Consider the following 25,266-nt stretch of genomic DNA (forward strand, 5'->3'; position numbering starts at 1 on the left):
GGAAAAAAAAATAATACTTGAAATATTCTTTTGAAAAATACATAACGTATGTATTCTTAGAGGATTATTTCAAGTAATCGAGTAAACTCTACATGCCCACGCTTGGAAAATCAGGAAAGTTCCGGCACGCTATGCTCCGCCCACCGGCCCACTGAACTTTCGCGGCCAATCACCACGTGTAATTTTTAAATTCTCAATTGCAATTTAGGCAAAAACTATTAAAAAATTTTAAAAACCGTAGAGGGCTTTTGGTCTTATTTTTTTCCGTAGAATATGTACCTTTAATATGTACACCCATGACTGGGACGCCCTGTATATACATATATATCTTTACTTTGATAATTAGGGTTCTCGAAGGTTTCTACCTGAAATTTGTTTTGTCAAAACAGCTTTCGATTGAGGGTTCATAAGATGGTCGATGACCTTTTTAAAACTGTCCTGTAAGGCGAAGTTGTGTCCCCCACTTTACCAGCGCGGCCCGAACAATCACCATGTGGTTATATGTACTGGAGAATAAAAAGCAAGAAGAAAATTTTTGGTGCCAGCACCTTTGTGTTAAATCGGTTTAAAACACATCATGTAGATTTATTTAATTGAACTAAAATTATAAATCTTTTCAATATTAACATTTATTATTATTGGAGTAATATATACTCGTAATTGTGAACTTCTGAGGAAAACGAATATGTCAAAATAAATTAAACAATGTTTATATTTAAAAATTTTATAATTTTTTTGAAAAACTCATTAAGCGTCATAAAATAATATTGTCATTACGCTCGAGAACGCCACACAGGCTCCCGCTGTAATTGAATTACTCGAGGTCTGAGCCCGGGACAGGCCGATAGAGTGAGGATATACCACTTCCCTTTTCAGGATCCAATCCGTGATCGCTCGATTCGTCCTAACAGCCTTGGGTTGAGGGAAATTTTTTTTAATATTGTATATGCGATATAGATGATAACCGTTTAATCCCCGTGAGTGGAAGTAGTGTATCCATACTTAACTTACCAATATCTATCCGCGAGGACGCCACTCAGGCCTACCGTAATATCTGCCTCACGCGAGAACTTAACATAGGCCCGGATTGGTAGAGTGGGGGTATAACACTTCTCCTCAATGGAGTGAAACGGCTACTGCTGATTTAAGATGCTGATGTAAGTCTACCGATGCAACAACATTGTAGTAGTGTCGCTAAAAAAGCTCCTAATAGTCTCAGTTAACTTAACTTGATTATTATATAGTTTAGAACATTTTTCTGCAATTTGTCGATCTATAACTTACTGCATGTGTTGAATCTTCTTATATTATATTTGTCTTTTTCATTTTTGTATTGGGCCCAAAAAATATATTCCTATTTTTGTATAGTATTAATAATTATATATGTATTTTGAATATAAAACATTGATTATTGAATAATTTTTTTAAGCATAAAATATGGATATTGCATAATATTGGTATAGAAGATATTTGTTTCTTTTGGTTATCTTAAATGTTTTATATAAAAAATACTTCAATCCATTTAGTTTTTTTGATATTTGATAACATTGGCATTAAAGATATTACGATTTTGAGGATAAAGAAAGATATTAGATAACATTAGTATTGAATATATTTTGATAATGCAACAAAAATATTGATTGTTTGATAATAGTGGAAGCTGGCTTTTGGAAAAAATTTTTGGTATTGGATAATTTTGGCATTAAAGATATTTTGATTTTAAGGATAAAAAATGATATTGCAGAACATTAGTATTGAATATATTTTGATATTGGAAAAAAATATTGATTATTTGACTACAGTGGAAGTTGGTTTTTGGAAAAATTTTTTGGTATTGGATAAGATTGGCATTAAAGATATTTGGATTTTGAGGATAATAAAATATGATATTGTATAACATTGGTATTGAATATATTTTGATATTGGAAAAAAATATTGACTGTTTGATAATAGAGGATGCTGGCTTTTGGAAAAGTATTTAAATAGATAGAAAGAGGTTTGAATATTGTTTTAAGGGTTGAAGTTGTTTTATGGGTTAAATAATAGTTTGTGAGTTGAATATTGATTTGAATATTAATAAAAAGTGCAAAGGAAAATAAGTTAAATAATTATCATTATCGAAAATAATATAATATGGAAAAAGATTAAACAACGCTAATTCACGTTCATGTAAGACTATAATTGTTGCATTAGTTAGCTGAATTATAGTTAATGAAATATTTTATAGGTGAAACAAATGTAAGTAAATTTTTTAAAGCAATAAACTAAAATAAACGATTTGTTTTGAAAATTGGCTTTATCAACAGTTTAAAAGTTGAAGAAGGATACCTTGACGAACATAGAAGAGTATTTTATTTTAAGTAATGAAGATTTTAAAATTATTAAAAATGTAAATGAAATGTTAAGTGATATGCATATGTATAAATTTCTAGAATAAATTATTAAAAAATGATTCAAATTCTTTTTTCATTATGGAAAGTACTTTGTATTTACAAATGCTTGATTTAATTGATCCCATTAGAGAAAGAGATAAACATATTCAAATAGTTTTTAGCGGTAATAACAATTCTGGTCATTGGATTTGTGTTTATTACGATGGAGTAAGACTTTATATTTTTGATAGCCTTAATGCAGGGTATTTGAATATTCATCAAATAGAATATTTAATTAGATTGTTCCCTTTTAAACCAACAGAATTTTTTGTAGGTGTTGATCAACAACCGATTGGTACAGTTAAGTGTGAAGTATAATGCAATAGCATTTGCAACATCTGTATTGGTTAGCAGTGTAAATTAAAAGATTAATTTATGAAACTGATAATATAATGAGCAAGCATTTGATATCATTTTTTGTAAACAATTAATTAAATCATTTTCCGGCAGTTAGAATGTCTAATATTAGGATTTCGATTTGTAGAGAATGATTGGAATTGTCTTTTCATAAATCGAGCTAAAGAACTTCAAAATGGTGAACTAAACCTTTCATATTTTTTAAAGACTTTTCCCAGTAAAAATGACAACAGAGTTCTGTCTACTGAAACTGAGAATGAAAAGAAAATACCCAAAGAAAAAAATTTGTCCTGTAAGATAAAGAAATTATCTACAGAAATTGAAGAGGGATTTACATGTTGATGTAAATTCAGTATGCACAACAGAAAATAATAAGAAAATAATTTCTAGTCTTATTGTTAGGGAAAATTTTGATCCCATGACATATCCTACAATGTTTCCTTATGGTGATCCTGGATGGACTGTTAACCTTAAGCATACTCAAGTAATTTGTAATTTTATTCATTTACAATTTTATATGTATCGTCTTTCATAGAGAAGAAAAAAGCGTGGATTGCCACATGTGCGTTTAACTATATGTTTACGTACACAAATTTGCGATTCAGAAACTTTAAATAAAATGATATTTGCTGAAATCACAGACGAAATAAAGAATCCAGAACTTTTTAACATTGTAAAGCGATTTTAAGTTCATGGGCCTTGTGGTAAATAAAATAGGAATTCACCCTGCATAGATCCTGAGATGGGTCATTTAAATGTATTGCTGACAATTCGACGATCGTAGCATATAATCTTTATTTGAGTAAAAAATTTGAAGGTCATATTGACTGGGCAATACTAGGTATTATATTATTATAACACCATAATGTTAAAATATTAATGCAGTAACGATTAGAAAAATAATGTTATTATTTTTGTGAGATCAAAATTCCAATAAGTGTCAGTCAAATAAAAATAAATTTTTAATTTTTCATAAAAAAAGTAGATATCGCGCGCGTTTACGCGCGTTTCTTTTAGATAGTTTGATTAATAATTTTTATTTGATCTCCAGTTAAATCATTATATAGACTGTCATATACGTAAACAATTCGATATTTGTAATGGAGAACTGTCCAATGACCTACCTTACCAGCAACACCTCGGAAAATAATTTGAATGTCTTCGTCACCTGTGAATTCTGTGTATAATTCAGGAAAGGAATGCAACATTACATTTTGTGGTTTGAAATTAGTAGTTGTTTCAACTACATTTAAAAATGCGTTTATAGAATCACTACACAATAGTTCATTTTCATCTAATATAATAAACTTAATTTCACTATTTTCAAAATTCGCCATTATCTAATATTGTGATAAAATATACACTTGATAAAATATAATATATTTAAAAATAAAAAAAATATTAAATAAAAATAAAATATAAAAATATATCAAATAAAATACTTAACTTGACGGCCGGATTAAGAAGTTCTGTTTATGTAGTTTTACTATTATATACTTATCAGGTAAGTTTGTCTCCAGTTATTTTCTTTTCACAATGAATTGATTATCAAGATTTTTTTATCTAGAGATTTATAATTGAGGGGCTGATAGTAAAAATGGTTTAAAATAACATTGGGAGCAAAAGTGGGATAAGTGACTTGGGAGCAAAAACGGGTTAAAATGATTCGTGTAATTTATTGATAAATTCATTATATTATCGATTAAAAAATATTAATTATAATAAAATATGCATTTTTTCCTATTGTTAATATTTTTTAATCGATAATATAATGAATTTATCAATAAATTAAACGAATCATTTTAACCCGTTTTTGCTCCCAAGTCACTTATCCCACTTTTGCTCCCAATGTTATTTTAAACCATTTTTACTATCAGCCCCTCAATTATCCAGTGCTTTTGATTTTTTTTCTTTTTTTGTTGAAATATATCACTTTTCATATACAAATCGAATTGTTTGTTTTATTTTTCAATCGAATTATTTTATTTGAACTGACAGAACTCTCAAAACATATGTGACATTTACTATTTGAAACAAAATGAAGCAAATCGATATTTTTTTAAGTTCGACTCACTTCACTTTTGTTTTGTTTCGTTTGAAAATCGAAAGATTTTTTACATAAAACTGTCATTTTTTGAACACCATAAACGTTAGTGATAATTATTAGAAATTTATCAGAACAATAAATAAAAAATGGAGAACGATAAAAAAGTACATTTCAATAACAATAATTTATATTTAAGATAAATAATATAAATAAAGTATTAATAATAATAAATATTTTTTTACAGAAAGAAAAACAAAAGATTCTAAAGATTCGGGCAAGAAAAGAATTAAAAAAATTGGTAATCATTTAACAATTTTCCAATTTTAATAATAATTGTTCATGAATAAAAAAATTTGGATTTCATGTTTATAACCGACGCAAAGTTTCTTTTTGTTGTATTTTCATGTTAAATTAAATAATTTTCTAGTCATTGATATTATCCGTAATATTATTTTACTATTTTTATTATCAATCTTTCAAATTTATAAATATGTTAACTAAAATATTACAACTGTTTACTTTAGATTCAAAGGAAGAAAATCCCTCAACTACGAAATCAGCATCATTAATAAATAAAAATGAAGGTTAATTATTTAAACATTATTAATAAAACATTTTGAATATATATTTACATAATTTGTATAAAATTTTTTTATTTTAAGTACCTAATCTAAATTAAAATATGATTATTCCTAGTAATAAATAAATATAATTTTTATATTATGATTTTTAATTTGATAATTTATATTTTTATACTGTTATATAAATCAATTTTTTTAATTAATTTTTTTCTAAATTTTTCTAGTCATTAATATCACTAATAATAATATTTTATTATTTCATTTTTATTTTTTTCTAGTTTACAAACATCGAAATTAAAATTAAAATTTTTTATTCTAGAATCAAAGGAAGAAAATTCCTCAACCAGCAATGCGTCAATACTCTTAAATAGAAATGAAGGTTAATTATTTAATCATTAACTGAATTATTTATTTAAACATTTTTATGGTTATACTATATTTATATAATACTATATTTATATAATTCAAACAAAACTTTTTTTTTAATAGTAACTCACAATAACCTATAATTATTTCAAAAATTAAATAATTATAATTTTTATATTACTTTGAAATATTTAATAATAAAGTTTTTTATAATTTTATAGATAAATAACATTTCTAAATTTATTTAAATTTATTAAATCAGTAAATAATTTATTAATAATAACTTATTTATTTTTTATAGATTTAACTGCATCCGATGAGGAAGTGCTAAATGCTGCAGAGGAATATTTTAAATTACATAATATGAATTAAGAAAATTTAAATCATTTATACTAATTAATGAAAATTAACAAAATCTAAAAGTTTATAATAAATAATTATTTATCAAAAGAAAAGATTTTATTTTGTTTCATATTTTTTTAATTATCTCCATTACACTTTCCAAAAGTCAATGACATATTTAAAAAAATTCTAGTCATTGTCTTCTATTTTTTCTGATTTTTTACAATTTCTTAAAGTTTTATTGGTATTAATTTTTTTCATTAATTTTAGAAAGTATAAATATAAATTCAACTTTTTAAAAATAAAAGTTCAAATTCAAATCTTATTCAACTTTCAAAAAAAAATTCTTTTATGGTGAAAATATCCATAATTACAAATCGAGAATTTAACCCAGATGACATTATATGTAAGTTTTAAAAGAAACGAGCGATCGGTCGAAAATTATAGATTTCAGATAGATCCAAAAGAAAATTTACTCCAAAACTTGAAAATTTCAACTTTTTTTAAGTCTATTCAAGAATCCTTTATAATATATCGAGATTATGACTCAATTATTATTTATGAGTTTCAGGCGAATCGATAAAAGATTATGTGCTTCAAGTGTGAATAAATATAAAAAAATCGATTTTTTACCATAAAAATTAAAAAAATTTTAAATTTTTTGAATGCATTAAAATATTCTCAATTATATATCGAGATTTTGACTGAATTGATATTATACGTGAGTTGCAGGCGAATCGATTAAGATCTATAGGCTCCACGTGTGAGCAAATATCAATAAAATCGATTTTTTAACCTAAAAATTAAAAATTTTTTAAATTTTTTGAGTGTATTAAAATATCCTGAAATATATATCGAGATTTTTACCGAACTGATATTGTAGGTGAGTTTCAAGTGAATCGGTTAAGAATTATGGGTTCCAGGTGTGAGCAAATATCAAAAAAATTTATTTTTTAACCTAAAAATTTAAAATTTTTTAAATTTTTTGAGTGTATTAAAATATCCTGAAATATATATCGAGATTTTGACCCAATTGATAATATAGGTGAGTTTCAAGCGAATCGGTTAAGAACTATAGGCTCCAGGTGTGAGCAAATATTAAAAAATCATTAATTTTTGTGTTTTTTCAACCTAATTTATTAAAAAAATTAAAATTTTTTTTACAGAAGTTATTTTTTTGACATTTTTTACTCGGCAAAAAAAGTTTGAACGAAATCGATAAAGAACTTTTCGAGATATCCAATTTTGGTCGAAAAATGCCGATATTTTGAGAAAATAGATTCGCGGTTTGGAAAAATTAATTGGCGTCGATTCTCTACCGCGAATCTTGATATATATATATATATATATATATATATATATATATATATATATGGGATATTCCACGTCAACCGGTTCACTTACAGTCCCAAGATTGAGCGCAACTGAATAAGGTCTTATAGGGCTCAAAATGTTCGTACAGAGAAGTACTTTTAAATGCAAAATGGCGATTTAAAAAATTTAAAAATGGCGGCCCTATACATTAGATACAATGCCCGAAAATAAAAAATCATTCAATAATATCGTCGATAAAAATCTTAAAAACCCATCAATTAATTCTAAACCTACAAAATTTCATGTATTTATGTTCCTTGATTACAAATAAGAAGCATAAAATGTCAGATTTACAAATTTCAAAATGTCAGATCCAATATGTCGGATGATTTTTTCAAAAATTGTTTAAATCATTTAAATTTGTTTGAAAATGGTTACTCCGGGTTTTTTGGGATCGCTGAATGCGAATCTGAAGTCAGATTTTTAAAATTAAAAATGGCGGATCCAATATGGCGACCATAAATTTAAAAAATCCTCAGATTCACTTGGAAATTGTTACTCGGGGGTTTTTTGGGTCGCTGATTACGAATTTAAAGTCAGGTTTAAAAAATCCAAAATGGTGAATACAATATTATTACTGTGTGGCCTTTAAAAAGGCCGATTGATATTATTATTAATGGGTAATGAGTAAGTAGCATTAAAATAGGCTGATTGATATATACATTTTAATTTTTTATAATATGGTGTCCTTAAAAAAAGTCCAATTAATACTCCGTAATACTCAAAGGTTCCAAAGCAGTAGAGTGTCTTTTCGCTGTCAATGTTTTATTTGGCCCTGAAATGAACGCTTGCTATATTTGGATATTTTGTACCCGTGGACCTTTAAAACCTTTGATGCTCTTTTTTATCGTAATAAAAAAATTCAATATTTTCAAATTTTTTACATGCCCAAGATTACAAAGATTTTGCATTTAAAATTGCATTTTTGGATCAGCTTGAAGGCTGTCTAAACAATCCACTTAGCTGCGAAGGCTCACAAAAAATTTGTAATATTTCTTTATTAAAAGATTTCTGTACTTATATGTTTCATAACGCATCTCGTTAGTGAGAGAATTTAATTCAATTTCGTTTTCTCCACCTTGCGGAAAAAAGGTCAACTATAATGTAAGACGCGTGTGTGCGCACCTTGAGGACACCACTCTCTCTTCCCTGAGTGGTGTATGTCTGTGTGCGTGTATGCTTGCGAGTCTCAGATAGAGAGACGTGACGACAGAATCGTTTTGGTTGCCGACTAGGCAACACGAGGTTAGGCGTGTTGGGTGTGAGGAGAGAGGCGTGCAGGGAGTGCATTCTTGTAGAGTGTGGTTGCAGTACAATAAATGTAATAAGGTGAAAATCGGGAGTCCTAATTATTGACCAGGCCCTGCCCTTCTGAAGAGTCCGTCATAAGAGTAATTATTGGACACTAAATATCCATACGCGCATCTTACATTATAGTTCTTTTTTTGGCCGCAACTTTTGCGCGCGCGAACTTTTAAAATTGATGTAAACTTGATAAATTATAAAAGTGTAAAGTTACGTTTAATTAAGTAAATTAATTATATTAGGTATTAGGTATTTGTATTTTTCTTTGAAGTATATTGTTGTACAATTGATAGATTTTTTAAGAATACACTGAAGAAACATGCAACTGAATCGAATAATCCGATTCTTGACGATTATCAAATAATAATAATAATAACAATAATAATTTGTATCAAATAATAGTAATTATTAGAGTCAATTAAATAGAATTTATTTCAAATACAAAAATTATTAGTTCAAATACAAGTTATTTCATTCAAATAAAAATTATTTGGTTTGATAAAATATTTATTACATAATATTTAAGCAATAAAATATTTGAATGAAATAATTTTTTTTAGTGTACTATTTTTCATTTTCGACTTTCAACTCCCCTGTTATAAACAATCTATATGTTAAATTGGTAAATTGGTAATCAACGACTCTAAACACCCCAAGTAACATGTTTTAAGCGAATCTTATGATTTTTTTAAATTTTTGGTTGCCATATCGACGCCTCCCATTCATATAATTGTACTTCAAATGTGAAAGTTATATAATCAAAATCTGAGATGCGATTATATTAAATGGAAATTGAGATACGATTTTATTATTCGGAAAGTGAGCTACGTTCTTATTAAACTAAGCTCCGAGTTACGATTATATAATTTTGACTTTTGAAGTACGACTATATGAAAGGGAGGCGTCGATATTGTATCCACCATTTTGGATTTTTTAAATCTGACTTTAAATTCGTAATCAGCGACCCAAAAAACCCCCGAGTAACAATTTCCAAGTGAATCTGAGGATTTTTAAAATTTATGGTCGCCATATTGGATCCGCCATTTTTAATTTTAAAAATCTGACTTCAGATTCGCATTCAGCGACCCCAAAAAACCCGGAGTAACCATTTTCAAACAAATTTAAATGATTTAAACAATTTTTGAAAAAATCATCCGCCATATTGGATCTGACATTTTGAAATTTGTAAATCTGACATTTTATGCTTCTTATTTGTAATCAAGGAACATAAATACATGAAATTTTGTAGGTTTAGAAGTAATTGATGGGTTTTTAAGATTTTTATCGACGATATTATTGAATGATTTTTTATTTTCGGGCATTGTATCTAATGTATAGGGCCGCCATTTTTAAATTTTTTAAATCGTTATTTTGCATTTAAAAGTACTTCTCTGTGCGAACATTTTGAGCCCTATAAGACCTTATTCAGTTGCGCTCAATTTTGGGACTGTAAGTGATCCGGTTGACGTGGAATATCCAATATATATGTTACGGTCAATGTCGATTTTTGGGCAAGATCGATCTTGCCCAAAATGACTGGCCAAGGTCGACATTGCCTGAGTATATTTAATAGGATTCAAAGTAGTGTGCTATTGCCCGGGCATTGTCGACCATGCCCGGGCAATGTCGACATTGCCCACTTGTGGTTGGGCAATGTTGTTCAATAATTAAAACTTCTTTGCCATATGAATTTTTCATTTATTTATTTTTGCAGGACAGACTGCCGTGACATTTTGAGTTACATTTCCTATCATTTTTCAAACATTTGCACCTACTTTGTGCACATCCAGTTTTACAATTACATTTTTCATATCCTTGAGCACCAAACATGCTGTTCTTTGAAGCAGCTTCTCTAAGGGTTATTTGTATAGGTATTCTAACAGTGGATCCAATGACAACAGGCGTCAGACTTTTCGCTGAAAGCTTAAGCATTTTGCATTTCAGACATTGCGCAAGATAGGCCGGGCAATGTCGACATTGTCCGGAAAACCTAAATAACATGAATTTTTCAGACATTGACCGGGCATTGTCGACCTTGCCCAAAATGACTGGGCAAGGTCGACAATGTCGACATTGCCCAAAGTGACTGGGCAAGGTCGACCTTGCCCAAAAATCGACATTGACCGTAACATATATGGGCAAATCCACAGAACCGGCCGATTTCATGTTACTCACATATCTTTCTATTTTAGAAGTATTATATTAATTATTTTCATACTTCAACCATTTTGTAATATCTCTGAGAACCTATTGAAATAAGAAAATTGAATAAATGTGAACCTTCTAGTCTTTTATAAAAAATAAAATCGAATTAAGTAACTTAAAAAATGAAATTTACGGTGTTACTCCAGGTATAAATTTTAATTCTTATAGGTATAACTTGTTCGGCATAGATGCGAACGATTCCAAACTGTGGTGAATTATAGTTTACTTATTGAAGAATGTTTTGAAAGTAATAAAAAATATGTGCTCTTAAATAAAAAGAAATGATAGTCGTTGAAAGTAGCGTTACTCATTATTTTATAATAATGAAATGTCTATACATTTTTGTAAATATATTTTGCGGCGATTATTCGATTTGAATTTTTCAATTTGGAGCTTATTGCTTGTGAACAGACGAACAAATGTATGTATCATAGAATAGAGTGCAATCAGAATTAAAGAAAATATTCCAATAATTATCACTCTATGTTTAAGCGTGAACCATTTTCAACATAGCCTTTTTTCAGTAGCACAACTACAGGATAAAATATGATGAGTTGAAAACATGTGTGATTATATAAAGACATTATTATAATTCTTGTATGCAAACGCCAAATTATATTTTTAATTTATAACGTCCAAAAATTAAAAATAAAAAAAAATTTATCGAAATTAAACTAGTTAATCGTGAAAAATGAATTATCCTTTCATTTGTTTTATTTTCAAAGTTATATCAAAATCGATGTCAATAATGTCAGTTTGTTTGTTAAAATAGTTAATATGAAAATTAGTAAGTAAACAATTTAATTTACAGAAATAAAAAATTAAATGCTAATAAATAAAATATATAATAAAATATGATAAAATATAAATAATTTATTTTTGATAATTAAAAAATTAATTATTTGTATTTTATCATATTTTATTATTCAAAATGTTTTGCACATATTTCAAATAATATATAAAAAAACAAAGAAATGCCATTTTAAATTATAATTTCCAGAAGAAAAATAATATTTTCGTTTTTTGCTTTTAACTCAAACGGCATTAAAATAAAATGAATCACGCAAGAAGATAATTGTTCTTGAATATATTTTAAAGAAAGTAAACCATAAATTAAAGGTGTGCTTGCTATTTGAAAAATTATCATCTTGATAAGTAAAAATCGGCCGGTTCTGTGGATTTGCCCATATATATTTGATTTAAATTTTAAGAATTAATAAAAGTCAAAAATTTATATTTCAACTAAAAAATTTTGTGTTTTTTTAAATTCAAGTTAATACATAAAATAATTGTATTCCTTGCATTGAAACGAATCGATTCGTATATATAAAGTATATGTTACACCCAAAATGAATTAAAATTTTCTTAATTTTTCAAAAAATTTAATTAATTTGAAAAAGTTTTCAACTCGAAATTTTTTAAATCAATCAATTGGATCGGAGAAATTTATATAGCTTCCTCCACGAGGAAGCAAATTTTTTGCTTCACTCAATGAGGAAGCAAAATGCTTATGAAATAAACATAAAGGACTTATAAAAGAAAATAATAAATTTCTCTTTTTTAAAACGTAAATAACTATTATTTCAAATATTTTGAAATTTCTTTTTAAAGAACACGATAAATATAACTTATTTGTTTTTATTTTTGGACGAGGATCTGAACAAATATAATTTTCTATATTATAATATCCGTGAGCATCCATATTTATAACGTTTAATATTTGGTTTTTTGCTGTCTTAAACCACAAACACAAACTACCTAAGACTCGTGCATTTTGTTTCGTTGTAATTACAGAAGCAGATATCTTACTGTACTCGATTATTTTTACTTATTCCAGTAAGGTAGCTAAAAGCTAAAATTCGGCCAATTACTAAAGAACCATCTTCTGATTTGATTCTGTAAACATTCGATACCGCCACCTATGGCAAAGTTGTTATACTTCAGCATCAACTCCCGCGCTACATTTGAATAAGTGTTTAAAATTTTTACTTCTATTAACATTTTTTAGTTTGATTTTCTTTAAATTTTTTAAGGTATTATTCCATAATACCACAATATTACAAGTATTACACAGTATTACATGATATTACACAATAATACTTATTATTATAAGACATTACAAAATATTACAGATGTTACCGAGTATTACCAGGCAAGTGTACACTTGACTACCAGAGTAAATTCCCCCTCGGTTAAATATTGATAATACAATTTCTTATTTTAAATTAAAATTTTAAACAGCCTATACAGCACGTAATATTAATGTAAGAAATATTATCTTAAATAAGATATTTAAATTTAAGTCCATAAGAATGAAGAAGAAGCGTTTGTTTTAGCTACTAAAACATGAAATGCTGATATTCGTATATAAGGCAAAATTCCAATTCCAAAATGTTACTTTATTATCTTAATTTCCACATATCAATACAATATTTGAAGTATATTTTCTTAAATTCTTATTGAAAAATATTGCAAATTGAACGAGTGGCACTTAATCTCTTCAGGCGCCTCGTAAAAAAATGAATAATAGATAATAAAAAAAATTGTTTTTGTTAAAGGAGATGTTTTTCGAGGTAACTACGAGAGGTTTTTTTTTCATTTTTCGATTTTTCGCAGCACTTGAAACCCAAAAACTCGATTCTTGCTGAAAAAATCGATCTACTTTTTACTGTATAATTAATAATTATTAAAAAGCGCTTGTGGTTACCCCCGTGTGGAAAAATTTCGGGGCGCTGGTAGGACACTGGACAGACTGTCTAACGTCTCTATAGACCCAGGCCAGACGGTCTTGTCGAGCCCCCGATCAGAAGTGGAACGAAAGTTCCATGCTACGGTCTAGAGTTAGACAAGCTGGCCAGGTCTTGATTCTCGCGTTCAATAATTCTTAATAATAATAGTAATAATAATAATAATCCTATTAATATTACGTATTATTATATTTATAGATAAAATTAAAATAAAATTAGTATTCATTAATAATATGATTTTAATTTATTAATAATAAGGAGATAAGTTGTATTGGAATCTTATAAGTCACTTACTTTCGTGAAATACTTTTGCGAATTACTTTTGTAATTGTGTACAAATATTTTTAAATAATATATTTTTTACAATTTAATATGTTTCATAATTAGTAATTAATATTATTTAAATTAATATATATTGTACAATTGGATATGTCGAATTTGGGTGTAATAAATTTTAAATATATTTTTAGTTTTGTTAAAAACTACTTTTTAGTTTGAGGTTATGTAAATGGATATATAATATAAAAATAAATAAATTCGTGACAAAGTTTTTTCTTCGATTAAAAAAATAAATTTCAAAAATCTATAAAAAAAACAAAAGAATATTTTTATTGAAATTAACACCAATATATAAATATAATTTAAATAATATTAATTACTAATTATAAAATATATTAAATTGTAATTAGTAAAAATTGTAAAAAATATATTATTTAAAAATATTTGTACACAATTGCAAAAGTATTTCACAAAAGTATTTTACAAAAGCATTTTACAAAAGCATTTTACAAAGAAAAGAATTTCACAAAAGTGCAACAACTGTAAAAGTACGATGACAACCGCAAACGACCATAACATACACGTTTGTCAAGTAGCGCTGTAAAGTCGCTGGCTTGAGTCTTGAAAAACGGTCTAGATAAGACGAACTCGACTACGTCTATTGAAACGCTTCTTAGCGAATAGCAAGACCGACTAGTTTAGACGGGCTTGCCTATGACTGGTAAGACTATTTCTAGACGCTAGACTTCCACAACATTTTTCCACACGGGCCTGAGGAATTCAGTCAAGAAGAACTGTGCTTAATTTCAGAACGATTGGTTCAGTAGATTTTCAGATATTGTGAACACGGACTTCAAAAATATCATTTCCAGAAAAACGCAATTGTAAATTTTGACAATTCTTGAAATCTGACTTCAGATTCGTAATCAGCAACCGCAAAACTTATACTTACACATCAACGACATCAGATAACATTTAGAAATGTCCGCAAAAAGTTAAACACAAGCTAAATTCAAAATATAAGAAAACACAACCCGCGGAGCAACCGGCACTTGAATGCTCAAATGCTCATCTTCGTCAAATTTGCTCCGATCGGCTTAAAATTTTTACACAATATTCTTGAAATATTATACATTCATTTAAAAAAAATCGGACAAGTGCGAGTTACACTCGCATTAAAACCGAGGGTTCCGTACCCTTAAACCTGAAATTTAAGGGGGTTAAAGTGTGAAGGCAGGTGGAAAAATTCCAGTTTTGCTTAATTTTTCCTGTAATGTGAACATAAAAACACATAGATAGACACATAGTCACATATAACGAAAATTATCAGTTTTTCCTTGAAAACGCTATGATAATCAACTCCAATCGTTCTCGCTATATTTTTTTTGTAATCTGCACGTAAAAATACGTAAAAATGTATAAATTTGAATCTCTTAAGATAAAATTTTCTTCTTTTTTTATTCGAAAAATCCATGATTTTTTCTAAAAATATGAGTTTTCCTTAAAAACAATATGATCATCAACTCCAATCGTGCTCGCTATATTTTTTCTGTAATCTATACGCGAAAATACGTATGTATATTTTTGATTTTTCCTTGACAACGCTATGTAAATCGATCCAAATCATGTTCGCTATATTTTTTCTGTAATTTTCGCGTAAAAATACATACATGTACCAAATATGAGATCTCTATGTGAAAAAATGTGGCCACCAGGGGGGGTACATAGTCATTTTTAGGGGTTTTTGGTAAAAATGCATGGTTTTTCCTTGACAACGCTATAATAATCAATTTCTATGAGATTCGTTAAATTTTTTCTGTAATCTACACGCCAAAATACATATATGTGTACCAAATTTCAGCCCTCTATATAAATTCGTGTGGTCGCTAGGAGAGGGGTACATGCCTTGCTTCACTAGTTTCATTAATAGAGTTCCTTCTTCGGGTACGGAACCCTAAAAATAAACAAAAATGCAAAAAAAAATTAAATACCATACCCCCCCCCCTTTAAATAAATTTTGGCCTTTAAATATTCAAGGTCAAAATGTTAATTTACGTATATCTCAAATTTGGATTTTTTTAACTATCTCAATGGAAAGCTTAACTAATTTCCTACACAATATGTAATTTTCAGAGTGGAATATTTTATAGTTTTTGAGATAGAAACAACTGATCACACGCGAGCCGTCACGCCCGGCAATGTGTTATTTTTGCATTTTCATTTTTAAAACCTAATTTCTCTTGAAGGAATTGACCAAATTAAATGAACCTTAGACCAAAATAAAGCTAAATAAATGTAGAATACACGAAAATTATAGAGAATCCTTGATCTACTTTTTTGAGCTCCTGGGAATTGAGTGAAGTTAGAAATTTTTATGAAAAAATGATAAAATAAAGTATAAAAACCTGTAAACCATGGTAAAATTTAATAAAACAATTTTTTGTAAGCATGTGAGATCATTGAATATAAAAATAAAGTTCAAGTCTTGAAATTCAAAATGGCGGACTAAATTACCAAAATTTTAAAAAACTTTCTGATTTGTCCAAAGTGCAGTATTCTAATGTTTTCAAGGTCGCTGAATTACAATATGATGGTAAAATTAAAAATTTCAAAATAGCGAACCCAGTATGGCGGAGAAAATTTTTTTAAAATGCTTAGATTTCAAGAAAACGTAATATTTTATTGTTTTTTTAGCCTCGAAATTCAAATATGATGTTTCAATTGAATAATTAATTTTTTTAAATTACACATATAAAAGTAATAGAGCATCTAACATAATTTGTTTTAAAATATATTTTAACGATTAAAACGACTAGATATTAGTAGAACTAAACAATTGTTCACTTCTACTTAATCTTCTGTTAAAATATATCCATCACTTTAAGAACTTGTATCACTTTCGTAGGTATCTTCAACTATAATATGTTTTAAAATAGTAGTTAGTGCATTTACCCTATATTTTATAGTTCACTGCGTTCTTTATTTAAAGTAGAACATTTTAAGTTTTTTCAGTCGATTTCTTATTATCTTCTGTTGTGTATCTGATAATAAAGTAGTTTTTTGATCACAAGATAAATTACAAAACGCAGATAAATACAAAATTTTGTATGCAAAATAAAATAATGAAAAAGTTGTAGTTCTTCCAAAATTTTGTTCTATTATAATAAAATCAAGACACTATGTTCACTTGAACCATGATAATTGACTCCTGACATTAACATTCATATCATGTTTATGTACTTGTAAGTTGAAAATATTTTAAAACACATTGTATTTTAAGAAATAAACATATGAATTTCACCAAAACTTATGGCAAAAGTTTTTTTTAGCAAGGGACACGAATATCGCAATTTAAACGAATTGAACCATATACGCTGTAGAATAAGCAAAATTTAACTAATTGATAAGCACATATAAAGTGATTGGAATTAATGGTACGCTTACAGTTAAGAGTCGGGGTGATTTAGCTGATTTAAGTTTAAAAAGTATATTAATATAACCGTATCTGGTCAATTGACTAGATCAACGCGTTTAAGGTCTATAGGAGTATAAAAAACACTTATATGGAAAAAAGTAAATTTTTTTCCTTAATTTTAACATTTTTATGACCCTGTATGTTCCTCAAAGAAAAAATAATATGGTTTGAATATTAAATAAATAATATTTAATAATATGTAATAATATAAATAATATAAAAAATATTTATTTATTTATAACATTTTTTATTTATCTATAAGATTTTTGTTTTTGTAAAACAATATATTTAATAATATGCTTTACGAAAATTATTGTTGGACAAGTTTTTTATCGTTCCCAACTCTGGTTTTGAACACTTGCTTCCCAAACCTGTTTGTTTACAAGTGTCAGCTGGCATTGTTGGCAAACACATTTTCTTTACAAAAATAATTAAATTTATTAAATTTACAACATTTTCAGGATTTTTCATCTTAAAAATACATTTTGTAAGTTTTTCATTAAGTTATAAATCCATGAAAACACGTATTTTATGTTTCAATTAGTCAGATTAAAAAATTGCATCCATCTTTCTAGTAATATTTTGGTAACATTTTTACCCATCACAATATTACCTTTTACCCTGTACCTAAACGCATTTTACCCTCTACCCACAATCACTTTTTACCATTTTTTTTTCTGTGTTAAATAATACCAAAAATTTTAAATGTTTATTAACTGAAAGTAGAATTTAATATTTAGAAAAATTCTTTAAAATAGTTACTTAAATCATAATTATGTTTTAATTTCATATATAAATTTAAATCTAAAATTTTAATTGTACACTTTAGGAATATTAACTCTAAGCTCACATATATCCATGTAAAGGTATTCAGTCAATATTGCCTAAATATTTACGTCTAATTTTTGTTTATGTTTTGCTTTAAACATTTTTTTACATCTTCAAACACATTTTTATATATACTGCTATGTTGGTTGTATAAATTAATAATTATTTATAATAACTACATAAATTAAATTACTGAAAAAGAAATATATAAATGAAATTCACAAGATAATTTAAAGTGCAAAGACCCTTAAGTTGAGCTTAGTTCCGAACAACCGTGCTCTTATTACTCATTTCAAGCTTTAGACATATCTCCAATATAAAAACGATCTCAATTACGCGGCCGTTGATCTTCTTGGCCAGTCTCTAAATGTTTTTAACTCCACATTTAAGTCATTTAAATAAAGTGGGTTGTATAATGTTTTTAATAATTTCTTGTTACTTTGAAATCTGTTTTTCAAAAGGAAAGATACTGCGATTAAATTCAATTTTTAAAAATTATTATAAACCAATTTTGTTTCAAGTATTTTTAGTGTCATAATATGAATACATTTTTTACACATATATTTAAATTGTTAACATTAAAAATATTACCACAGAATTTATTGTATTTCACATTTACATGCTTTCACATTTTTAAATATATTACTAAATAATTAAATTTTGCTAAATAGTATAAATATGTATTTGTATACGTATAAACACGATTATAATAATATAATTACTTGAAAATGTATTATATATTTTTTTACTTTTTTTATCAAGATAAATATTTAATTGTTTTTGTAACTACTTATAATTACAATTTTATAACGTTAATATTAAATTTTCCTAATATTAAAGTGTGAAGATTAGATAATATCTGTTTAATTAAAATGTTTACTTGTGAGAAAATTTTTTATCTAAAATTTAAATAGCAACATTAAGGAAATTTTGACTACATATATTCAAGTATTGTCGCAACATTACATTGAATATTGCCTATAACTTTGCAGTACTATATTCACTTAAACTTTAAGTTCAAAATTTCCTCACATGTAGGTATTTTAAAATTAAACAAATATTTCCTGTCTTTCGCAATTGAATATTTCGAAGACTGCAAATTAACTTTAGAAATTGTATTGGAAACTAATAAACTCATTTGTTAATTAGCTGTTTTAAAATATAAACATAAGTCAGATTTGTTAAATAATATATCTTCAAACACTTTTTAAATTTAAAGAACAGATTTTCATAGATGAGATATACAAATAATTTATATCTAATAGATATTTAAAGAAACAGTTAGATATCGATTTATTTATTCTTAATTGCATTTTAATTACTTAATAAGATGATGAAGAAAAGTAAATACTTTTCTCTATTTTATTTATTATTATTTATTTAATTTCTTTTAGTACATTATAATAATGCACATAGTAAAATGCGAAAACAATATTTTAAAACATGTCTATTAATCTTATATACTTACAAGATGTTATTATAATACGTAGGATATTTAGATGTTCACTCAACAGAGGAAGATATGGCACTAGTTAAGTATTTATCATATTCTACAGCTTATTTACACTCTCAGCTGGGGCATTACATTTCAAAGAAAAATTTCAAATCTTCAAATTTTTTATTTATTAAAACGTACATTTATTTTAAACATTATTATACGTGAAAATCTCACGAGATGAGGGAAAATTGCGTACTGTGATGTCAATGTGGAAAAATTGCTCCATATTGTCATACCACGTTTTTATACTTTTAATAATATTACTCGGAAGCATGGAAAGTAAGAAAAAAAATTTTTTAACAAAAATAAAGCTTTGAATAAATATTTTTTCGTTGAAATCGAAAAAATCTTTAAATTCGTAGTCTAACTTGCATTAAATCCAATTTTCATTGTGTGATACCTTTTTGAACATTCTCTTTTAATGCTTGGGGTTTTTTGACGTTCATTTACAGGTTCTGAAGGATAAGAATAAGGCCTAAAAAATTCTAATTTAATAAAAAAAGATGTATTAAACGAGTGTGCCTGTTGTAGAAACGGTGATAATGGTCTGTTCACAACTGTAACTGCATTTCACTTTACTAACGAAAATAATTAATTTTCTAATAATACTTTTTGAAGTCATGTGAAGTTGGCACCAAAATCTCAGAAAATGAAAAATCCACAATGAGTTCTGGGTAAATTATCAATAGCTCTAGAGTTCTATAAGTTTTAATTCAATAGTTCCGTAGATTTAGACCAGAAAACATGATATTAAAAAAATAAGGTGCTAACTTCACCCAGCACTATAAATTTCGCAAAAAAGAGTTCTGACATATTATTCCGATAGAAAATACAGAGTTCTAGAGTTCTCTTATAAAACAAAAAAAAGTTCCGCAAAATTTAAAAATTTTTAATTTTGAAAAATTTAAAGTTTTAGTCAATTTGACCAAAGTTCTGGCACCTTTATCAATAGTTCAACAAATTATTCTTATGAAATTCTACTCTTAAGGGTATGTGGGAACCTCCCACGTGACCTAGTATGGAAAAACGTATTTTGTTATTATACATCCTTCTCTAAAACGAGAAAAGATTTTTGTCTAAAATTTTGAGGGATGATAGATTTTGGAACTTACAATGAATCTCGCTGTTCTCCGAAAAATCATTTTTTATTTCAGAGAAAGATTCAAACCACAAAAAAACCTCCTTCGCCCACATACCCTTAACTCAAAATCAAAACAAGTGCTGAACTTTGAAATTTTTGAACAAATTTGAGTTCTCATGAGTTCTAATTAGAGTTCTGGCATCTTCATCAAGAGTTCTACAACTTATCCTTATCAAATTTTACTCTAAATTCAAAATCAAAAAAAGTGCTGAACTTTGAAATTTCCGAAAATTTTTTTTCAAAAATTTGAGTTTTTATGAGTTCTGATAAGAGGTTTAGCATCTTCGTAAAGAGTTCTACGATTTATCCTTAGAACATTTTACTCAAAATTTAAAATTAAAAAAAATGGGTGAACTTTGATATTCTAAACAAATTTTTTTTCAAAATTAACCTTTTTATGAGTTCTGAGTAGTTCTAACAGAGTTGTAGAGTTCCCTATTTTTTTAAAAATAGAACTGCAAATATACAGTCGAAAATTTTTTTACTTTCATAAATTTTTATATTACGAGTTGCACATGTTCTGATGGGAAATCTTTTTACCCCCCCCCCCCACTATGTTCTACAAAAAACACTCCTAAAATTTTTTTCTAAACTTAAAATTACAAAAACTACATGACCTCAAAATTTAAAAAAAAAATGTTTCAAAATTGAGTTCCAAGAGTTATGTTGCGAGTTCAATTTAACACATTTTGATTTCTAAGACTTTGGACTTTAGACAGGCTAAAAATAGGCTATTTTCATATATTTTTTTAGTTTTATATTACAAATATTGATATGCGAGGTATTGCACATAATAAATACACTCTCGAAATGCAAAAAAAAAATATTTTTGATTTTTTTCAATTAATTTTTTTATTTAAAAATACATGTTGAAAAATATGTTTCAAAAAAGTGTGGTGCGCGCTGTTGATGAAATTTTTGACACGGATGGTCTGAAACAAAAAATTCAAACGGTATTAGATTCAGCACGTTGATAGCTATTGCGCATATCATACGATTTTTTTTATGTAAAATTGACAAAATGGCGGACATTTTTCGAAAAAAATGTAAAAAAACGTTGTTTATGACCGTTTTGGGCCCAAAAAAATATTTAGAATCAAAATTTTTAAAATCCCTTGATATGCGAGTAGTAGGGCTGTGCCAGTTCTAAAACACAGGTAATGCAGGTATCTACATTACCGACATATGGTAACTCTACTTTACCCTTGGCGGATGTTACCGACCGTTGCCGCGAGATGGCGCTGTTGCTCGCGGGAATTTTTGAATTTTAACCCTTTTGGTTAGGTTGGTGTTACCGACCGTTGTCACCAGATGGCGCTGTTGTTCGCGGGAATTTTTAAAATTTTTAACCCGTTTGGTCACCTCTCTTACCACACACTTTCCACCCTCTTGGTCACCCACCACCCCCCTTATTTGCATATGATTTTTTAAAATTTAACCCTTTTGATCGCCTACCCACCCACATAATTTGCATATATGTATTCTCTATGTATAAACATATACGGCCCCAAAAATTTAAAAATCATAATTAGAACCTCGAGGAACAAAGGGTTCGCGAGATACCGCGCGGGACGGTGGGTGGTTGGGAGTGGGTGGCGCACAATGGATGACTCAAAAGTGAAAGGTGCGCGGCAGATTTGCGCGTACGGTCACCGGGGCCAGTTGGTAGTCCATGCGTCAAGTGGGGGTGTAGTTCAATGGTGGGATGTTGTGTATGGTGGGGACTACATGTACCTCAGGCGATTCCCGTGGCAAGAAAAGTCAATCTGTTTCAGCTTCCAGAATCAGCAACATCAGACCTCTGGCTAGTCGTATATCTACAGCAATCCTCTTCAGAGGTCTCATTCCAGTACAAAACTTTGTTGAAGAAGCAGTACCAAGAGCATCAGCGTGAGTTAATCTTAGTCTTATATTCTTATACATAAATTATATCAAATTAATCATAATCCTTTTTTCTGTTTTAGATTCAAGAATATCAAGTCAATCTTCCTACAAGAGACAAACATTCATTTGCATTGCCAAATTTTATAACAGCATTGTAAGTTTACTCAAATTATATATCTTTGCATACATTTCTCTTAATATTCATCAATTTGATTATAATTCTATTTCTGTTTCAGATATACTAAAAGTAGCAGAGTAAAGCTTCACAACATCATCTTCGGGGGACATCTTTAAAAAGCGTTTGTCATCGAGCACTACCCCCACACCTCACCCCTTCACCACCACTACTTCCTTTCCAACATGTTCCAAATTCTTTTGATAGGTTTTTCAGATTTTTTTAGGTTATTTTCAGCATTTTTTTAGCCTTCTTTTTTAGCGTTCTTTTCAGTATTATTTTCAGCGTTCTTTTCAGATTTTTTCAGCTTTTTCCTCATTTAATCCTTTTCAGAATTAAAAAAAAAATGGCTAACAGTAGAAATATCGAAACATCTAAACCATACACCTCTATTGATAGTTTCAATGAGATTTGTGAAGCCTCAGACAATTTCATTGATGCTGCCAATATAGAGTTATGCTCTAGAAAATCCGGTGACGATCGACTCATTAGTGCGTTTCAGTGGCATCACAAGTCTAGACAAAATTATGCAATTTTAATTAAATTTTTTAGAAAATATAGCTTCTCAGTTCCTCAAAAACATAGGATCTTAACATTATTACATCATATAAATTACTTGAAATGCCACTTTGATTCGCTAATGAAGCACGGTGCAGGACTTAATCAAACAAATGAAAAAATTAAATGGGCTCTAACTGATTCGGCTTTTAATAATCGATTACAAACCGGTACAGTTATTAACTTAAGTCACTTAGATGTTAATGAATTTTTAGATGATGCCTTTGTTCCTTTTGAAAATCACATTAAAACTTGCTTAGACACGTTCGGTCCGTTGAAAGTATATGGGTGATTCTCCAGAAACAGGTCACTTTTGATTCTTTGATTAATTAGTTAATAAATATTATCTAGAATTGGTTTATTTTTTTTTTAATTTCTTCATTTTAATGATCTTTAATAAACTCATTATCAATATAATGATATTTTACTACTATTATATTTTACTACTACATGGATTTTGCTATTTTTGAATAAGATTTTTGACATTAAAATTAAAAAAATAAAATTTGTCATTATAGTCATTTTAAAGTATGGCTGAAAAACTGTTATTCCCTAAAAGGGTTTTTAATTTTTCGTCCATTTAAATAAAAAAATGTTTATTTATAATGTTTCTTCGTAAATTTTTTTCTGGATCCGGAGTTGAGAATTTGACTAGTTTTTCGAGGTTTTGCTTGTTATTTTCATTGTAACTAAAGCAATTTTTTGATAAATATGTGTAAAAATCCCAATTGAATAAAAATCAACGATACTAATTAACTAATTAACTTTTAAATTTATATTATTAAACAATACAATTTGCGTATTTTTATTATGTCTCAACTCCGAACCTGTTTAAAACAATCGTTTTTCAAAATAATTTTGAATTTCAACCTATAGTATCGATAAAAGTAATAAAATTGTATAAAATCCCTAAAGGATTTTTTATTTAGTCCTTAATTAACAAAGTAATTAATGTTTTGCTTCCTCGTGGAGGAAGCTATGTAGTCCTTTCGTTTATAAAAATTTTAAAAATGGTGAAAACAAATTTTCCTCTATATAGAAACATGTTATATGAGATCCTGATCAATTGTCCGGATGTATGTATGTGTGTGTGTATGTGTGTGTGTGTGTGTGTGTGTATGTGTGTGTGGATCGTTTTTGTGAACACGATATCTTTAACAGGTTTTAATGGATTTGGATAAAATTTGGTAGGCTTATTTAACACATTAATCTCTCAAAAATGACGAGAGGATTTTTAAAAATACCCCAAAAAAAAAATTTTATCGTCTTTTTTCCAAAAATTTTTTTTTAATTGAAAAAATTTTTAAATCGAAAAATTTAAGGTAATATATAATATAATCGTCTTCTTTATGTCAAGATGAATCGATTGATATATATAAAGTATAGATTTGATTGAAATTTAAAGAATTAAAGAAAGTTAAAAAATCAAAAATTCTCATTTTAGCTAAAAAATGATGTGTTTATTTAAATTCATGTTTATATATGAAATAATTTTATTCCCTGCATTGAAACGAATTGGTTGGTATATATAAAGTATAGATTTGATTTAAAATTTGAGAATTAATAAAAATTGAAAAATCGAAAATTCATATTTTAGCTAAAAAATTTTGTGTTTTTTTTAAATTCAAGTTGATGAATAAAATAATTGTATTCCTTGCATTAAAACGAATCG

At 27.5% G+C, this 25,266-nt stretch overlaps 1 protein-coding gene across 1 annotated transcript in view; it reads right to left on the minus strand.

Moving 5' to 3' along the window:
* LOC127288731 (putative nuclease HARBI1) overlaps positions 1-19,862 on the minus strand; it is a 118,009-nt gene extending 98,147 nt beyond the window's left edge. The window contains exon 1 of the mRNA XM_051316364.1: positions 19,807-19,862. The gene's annotated coding sequence lies outside the window, so the exon portion shown is untranslated. The remainder of the gene's footprint in view (positions 1-19,806) is intronic.
* Positions 19,863-25,266: the final 5,404 nt, after the last annotated feature.

This window comes from Leptopilina boulardi, unplaced genomic scaffold, assembly GCF_019393585.1.
Source record: "Leptopilina boulardi isolate dan_hultmark-lab unplaced genomic scaffold, ZJU_Lbou_2.1 LbouV2_393, whole genome shotgun sequence".
Lineage (NCBI taxonomy): Eukaryota > Metazoa > Arthropoda > Insecta > Hymenoptera > Figitidae > Leptopilina > Leptopilina boulardi.